Source organism: Trachemys scripta, chromosome 1 (assembly GCF_013100865.1).
Source record: "Trachemys scripta elegans isolate TJP31775 chromosome 1, CAS_Tse_1.0, whole genome shotgun sequence".
In the NCBI taxonomy this organism is placed as follows: Eukaryota; Metazoa; Chordata; order Testudines; family Emydidae; genus Trachemys; species Trachemys scripta.
The window spans coordinates 14,949,876-14,956,425 of record NC_048298.1 but is presented as its reverse complement, the minus strand read 5'-3'; positions in this window follow the sequence as shown (position 1 = coordinate 14,956,425).

Below are 6,550 nucleotides of genomic sequence, written 5' to 3'. Positions count from 1 at the left end.
CAACATTCAAGGATCGCTCATAGGAAAACCAGTGGGTTTTCCCAGGTTGGACTAATTTGGATTTCAGTCCCAAAACATCAATTTTTTCAGACTCTTGTTGAAAAAAAGAGTATAATGAAGACATTCAATTGATGGCTTTTTAAAATGTCTGTTGAAGATTCTGCGGCTCATACTAATGCTAGTTGAGTAGATCACAGAATCATAAAACTGGAAGGGACCTTTAGAGGTCTTCTAGTCCAGTCTACTACGCTCATAGTAGGACTAAGTATTATCTAGACCAGCGTTTCTCAAACTGGGGTCTGCGGACCCCTGGGGGTCTGTGAGGATACTCTAGGGGGTCCACAGACCCCACTGATCAACCCCTCCCTCAACTCCTCCCCCTCCCTCCTGGTTCCCTGGCGTGCAGGAGGCGCTGGGAGGGAGGGGGAGGAGCGAGGACAGGGTGCACTTGGGGGCGGTGGTAGAAAAAGGCTAGGAAGAGGAGGGGCGGCAGTGGAGCGGGGGTGGGAAGAGGTGGGGTGGGGCTGGACCGTTGGGGGAAGGATTGGGAGTGAGGCCTGGGGCTGAGCACTTGGGGCTTGAGTGGAACTTGGGGGTCTGTGAAAATTTTTTATATCAAAATGAGGGTTCCCGGGTTCCTAAAATTTGAGAATCGCTGATCTAGACCATTCCTGGTAGGTGTTTGTCTAACCTGCTCTTAAAAACCTTCAATGACAGAGATTCCACAACCCTTCCTAGGCAATTTATTCCAGTGTTTAACTACCCTGACAGGAAGTTTTTTCTGATGTCCAACCTAAACCTCCCTTGCTGCAATTTAAGCTCATTGCTTCTTCTTCTATCCTCAGAGGATAAGGAGAATAATTTTTCTGCCTCCTCCTTGAAACAACTTTTTATGTACTTGAAAACTGCTATCATGTCCCTCCTTAGTCATCTTTTCTCCAGACTAAACAAACCCAATTATTTCAATCTTTCCTCATAGTTCATGTTTTTTTAGACCTTCAATAATTTTTGTTGCTCTCCTCTGGACTTTCTCCAATATGTCCACATCTTTCCTGAAATGTGGTGCCCAGAACTGGACACAATATTCCAGTTGAGGCCTAAACAGCACAGAGTAGAGTGGAAGAATTACTTCTCGTGCTTACACTGTTGCTAATACATCCCAGAATTACGTTTGCTTTTTTTACAACAGTGTTACACTATTGACTCATATTTTGCTTGTGATCCCTATATCCCTTTCCGCAGTACTCCTTCCTAGGCAATCATTTCCCATATTGTATGCATGCAAATGATTATTCCTTTCTAAATGCAGTACTTTGCATTATCTTTATTGAATTTCACCCTATTTACTTCAGACCATTTCTCCAGTTTGTCAAGATCATTTTGAATTTTAATCCTATTCTCCAAAGCACCTGCAACCCTTTCCAGCTTCGTATCGTCTGCAAACTTCAGAAGTGTTCTCTCTATGCCATTAGCTAAATCATTGATGAAGATATTGAACAGAACCAGAAACAGGACTGATCCCTGCGGAACCCCACTCGATATGTCCTTCCAGCTTGACTATGAACCTCTGATAACTACTCTCTAGGAATGGTTTTCCAACCAGTTATGCAACCACCTTATAGTAGCTCCATCTAGGATGTATTTCCCTACTTTGTGTGAGAAAAGGTCATGTGGGACAATATCAAAAGCCTCACTAAAGTTAAGATATACCACATCTACTGCTTCCCTTCTGTCCACAAGGCTTGTTACCCTGTCAAAGAAAGCCATTAGATAGGTTTGACATGATTTGTTCTTGACAAATCTGTGCTACTGTTTCTTATCACTTATTATCTTCTAGGTGTCTGCAAATTGATTGATTAATTATTTCCTCCATTATCTTTCCGGGCACTGAAGTTAAAATGGCCTCTGCAGTGTGTATAGGAAAGATTAGAGTTATATTTTTCTCTGAGCAAAACTTGTACTCCACCATATCTTCCAGAGAAGTTTGCAGCTCCATCAAATGCACAAACAGCCATCTGTTTGGGGTCCAATTTACAAGCATTTAACTCTTCTAAGATGTGAGTTGTCACAGATGCAGCCAATGTGTCTTCTATAACCTGAACATCTAGAAATGCATGTACTGGCCTATCACTGACATGAAGATAATGTATATAATGACTTAATACTTGACGCCCATTTGCATTCATCAACCATGTATGCAAATTTTTTGAATCTGGTGAGACAATTCACTTTTTTAACTGCTGTGTAAAAAAAATATTGGGACATGAGTGAGGTGTTTGAGATTTACATCCTTCAGATGAATCCACAAAGGTTCTAATTTGCCAGTTTCACTTCAGCATATCTTTGACTTGTGCTGGAGGATCTTGCAGTCAATGAGACCTTTACAAACTCCCTTGTGTTTTTTTAAAATCTTGGTTAGTGAAGTGATTGGACCTGTGACAGCAGAATGGAGAGATTATTTTATGCACACTCACCTCTGCTGTCACACTCTTGAACACTATTCCACCCTTATCACAATCAACCACATCCAGGCACGCTCACCATCAGATACACTAATTCACCCCCTGCACACTCACACATACTTATACTCAGACACACTAGTGCACCCGCTGGAACACTCACACACTCATCCTCAAACATACTGATGCATCTCCTGGCATAATCACATGCACTCACATTCACACACACTGACACACCCCCTGGCACACACACATGCAGATACACTAACCCCCCTCCACCGCCCTGGCACAATAACATGCATTCACAGTCAGACACACTAACACATCCCCTGACAAGAAACTATTTGGGTCATTAAACAATGCCATCCAGGCATCTTCTGCAACAACAGTAGATCTTAGTTCAGCAATAGAAGCTACACTTGGATCAATCAGAGAGATGTCCATTGAAAATATACTGGAAGAAGCAAAGATTGTATTTCAGAAGTTAAAGGCACTAATATTGAATCCTTAAGTGAAGAGAACAAGAAGTGTTTGTTAAGCCAGCTGAAAAAGTACACGGACTTGATTCTTACAAATGTACAACAGTGACTTCTGGATTCTACTCAACTCTACGTAGCTTTTACAGAGGTCTGTCTTATAAAACATCCACAGTTGAGTGGAGTGAGGCACTACCAACAGTGGGGCTGCCATGTGATCAGGACAGAATGGAGAATTTGAACAATGCGTGGAATGTCATACCATGAATGAATGAAGATTTGACTTCAACTTCTTCATCATCATCACTAGTGGTTCAACCCGATCTTGATGCTATGTTTCCTGGGATGAAAGAAGTAGGAATTCATCTCTTGCTACTCCCAGTCACAATAGCTACAGTTGAGCGTTCTTTTCCATCACTGAATAGAATTTTGTGCTCTTAAAAAAAATTGCCTCCTGCCCGATCATGTGNTAATTTGTGTGATGTTTTTAAAACATGATTTAAATCTAATAATGAAACTTTTTTAGTTTTTACTATGGTGCCATAGCCCACCTTCGCCCTCACAGTCTCACCCCTCAGCCCTCACCTCCCTGTAAATTTGAACCACATCACCCCTGCATTCAATTTCTGGGGAAAATACTGACCGTCACCTCTCCCTGGGAAGAGACCAGGGATCGACCCCACTAAGCTAATGCATTCTTTCAACCATAGGCGCTGACTCCGTGGGTCTTCCGGGCCTGGAGCACCCATGGGGAAAAATTAGCGGATGCTCCGCACCCACCGGCAGCCAAGCTCCCCTCTCCTCACCTCCTTCTCCTCACCCTGAGTGCGCTGCATCCCGTCTCCTTCCCCTCCCTCCCAGCGCTTCCCGCCTCCCGCCCTGCTGCCTAACAGCTGTTTGGCAGCACTTAGGACTTTCTGGGAGGGAGGGGGAGGAGCGGGGATGCATCACGCTCAGGGGAGGAGGCGGAGAAGAGGCAGGGCAGAGGCGGGGACTTGGGAGAAGGGGGTGGAATGGGGGCCGGAAGGGGGCGTGGCTGGGGTGGAAAAGGCAGGGTGGGGCGGGGACTTTGGGGAAGGGGTGGAATGGGGGTGGGGTGAGGGCAGTGCAGGGGTGGGGCAGGGCTGGGGGGGGTCAAGCACCCACCGGGCAGAGGGGAAGTCGGCGCCTATGATTTCAACTGACTAATCTGCTCTCTGCCTTCTTTCCCATCTCTCTTATTTTAGGGCAGTGGTTCCCAAATGGGTTTGTGAACCCCTGGGGGTTCCCGAAATGTTACAGGGAGTTCCTGGGCAAAAATTTCCTAATGGTGGACAGAGCTGTCCTTAGGGATCCTGGACAACACAGGACCAGCAGCCCGACGCCATGCGGACTTCCAAGAGCTAAGCAGATCAAAGCAAGCTTATTTATCACACTGAGGAGATATAAACTTCAACACTCTTTATAAGAAATGGAAAGAGAGGTGGAAATATTTTGCTGTTTTTAAAATTAAATAGGCAGCTAGGATTGTTTTTAAAATTATTATGAAGAACAAGTTTAAGCTTTGTTGTAACGTGTGTTCTTTGCCTGGACTGCTCAAGACCTAAATGCTTGTGTAGGAGGAACTCTTTGAGTTGGCTTCTTAAATACCTTCATGTTGTTTCACATCTGATACTCCTTGATGAAACATAGAAGCCTTGTCTTATAACAGGCTTAATCAAAGTGATACAAGCTACAAAAGTGAGATCTTGGAAGAGTATTGCCGTTTTCATAATGTCATAAAATTACTGTAATGATAAATAATAATAATAGTGTGTAATAAGCATGTCATAAAAACAAATTTTATATTTCCAAGATCACTGCTTTTATAATTTATGCTCAGGTAAGGGAGAAAATTCCTGGAAATATTCATTTTTAGGAGGGGGTTCGCGAGACTTGACATTTTAGTGAAAGGGATTCGCGGGTTGTTAAAGTTTGGGAACCACTGCTTTAGGGTAACTTATACCTTGATCGTGCAGTGAGGATCCATGTGGGCACAGGGGTTTCTTTAACTCTACTCCTGGTGCAATCTTTTTTTTTGTCTGTATTGTTACAGACATACTTCCTGACTGGTATTTTGAAATAAATTATCAATATAATTGAAATTGGCATGATTATTTTGTTTTTATTTTGACAAATAAAATTTTGCAGGATTTTAAAATATTGTGTGTAGAATTTTTAATTTTTTTGTGAAGAATTCTCCCAGGCGTAAACGGTTACTACATCATTAAGGTATGGAACATTTGACGGATCCTGTAGCGGCAACTGCAGCTGACCTCAGAAACTGAACTCCAAAATGAGTTGTGCCCAATACACCTTGAAAATAAGGATCCACTCACTATGTTAGCTTGATTCATTTTTGTGATTTTATTTTCTTGTTGTCTTCATCCAGTTGAAGTTTCATAAATGAAAAAGGGATGATTGGCTTATATGGAGTTGCAGATGTAACATTGTTCATAGATAGTTTCAGAGTCTCCCCATCCGTATTATGCCTGATTCTGCAAGCTGTTCTGCACAGGCACAGGGCTCCCATCATGTGGGCAGGTTCTGGGATCAGGGCCTGAGCTAGTCAATTTCTCCTAACTGTGTGGGTCTTTCACACAGCAGCAGGGGGGAGAAAACATAGGAAACTGCAATTGTAAAATGTAGCACCCACAACGTACTGGCTGCTGGACAAACAAAAAAGAAAGCGTGGATCGTACCTTCCCCAAAGATCTCCCAATGTAAAAAAAGGGCAAACAAATAGACAAAGCAAATAGAAAGAGGTATAACAAACACGGAAAGTGAGCAAGGTGACTATGCCTTAGTAAAACAGTTTTGACTAGATTTGAAGCTAATGGTGTCCCTTTTAAAGAATATTCTTGTTTTGAAAATCCGTCTAAGATGAGGAACTCTTCTTGCAATGGGTGAGATCAGGAATTCATACTCCACTCGTCCCGGCACTTTCAGGACAATACCAGGTTTCAGAGTAGCAGCTGTGTTAGTCTGTATCCGCAAAAAGAGCAGGAGTACTCGTGGCACCTTAGAGACTAACAAATTTATTAGAGCATAAGCTTTCCTGCACATCTACCAATGTGATATATGCCATCATGTGCCAGCAATGCCCCTCTGCCATGTACATTGGCCAAACTGGACAGTCTCTACGCAAAAGAATTAATGGACACAAATCTGACATCAGGAATCATAATACTCAAAAACCAGTGGGAGAACACTTTAACCTGTCTGGTCATTCAATGACAGACCTGCAGGTGGCTATCTTACAACAGAAAAACTTCAAAAACAGACTCCAACGAGAGACTGCTGAGCTGGAATTGATATGCAAACTAGACACAATCAACTCAGGATTGAATAAGGACTGGGAATGGCTGAGCCATTACAAACATTGAATCTATCTCCCCTTGTAAGTATTCTCACACTTCTTATCAAACTTTCTGTACTGGACTATCTTGATTATCACTTCAAAAGTTTTTTTTCTCTTACTTAATTGGCCTCTCAGAGTTGGTAAGACAACTCCCACCTGTTCATGCTCTCTGTATGCGTGTATATATATCTCCTCAATATTTATTCCACTCTATATGCATCCGAAGAAGTGGGCTG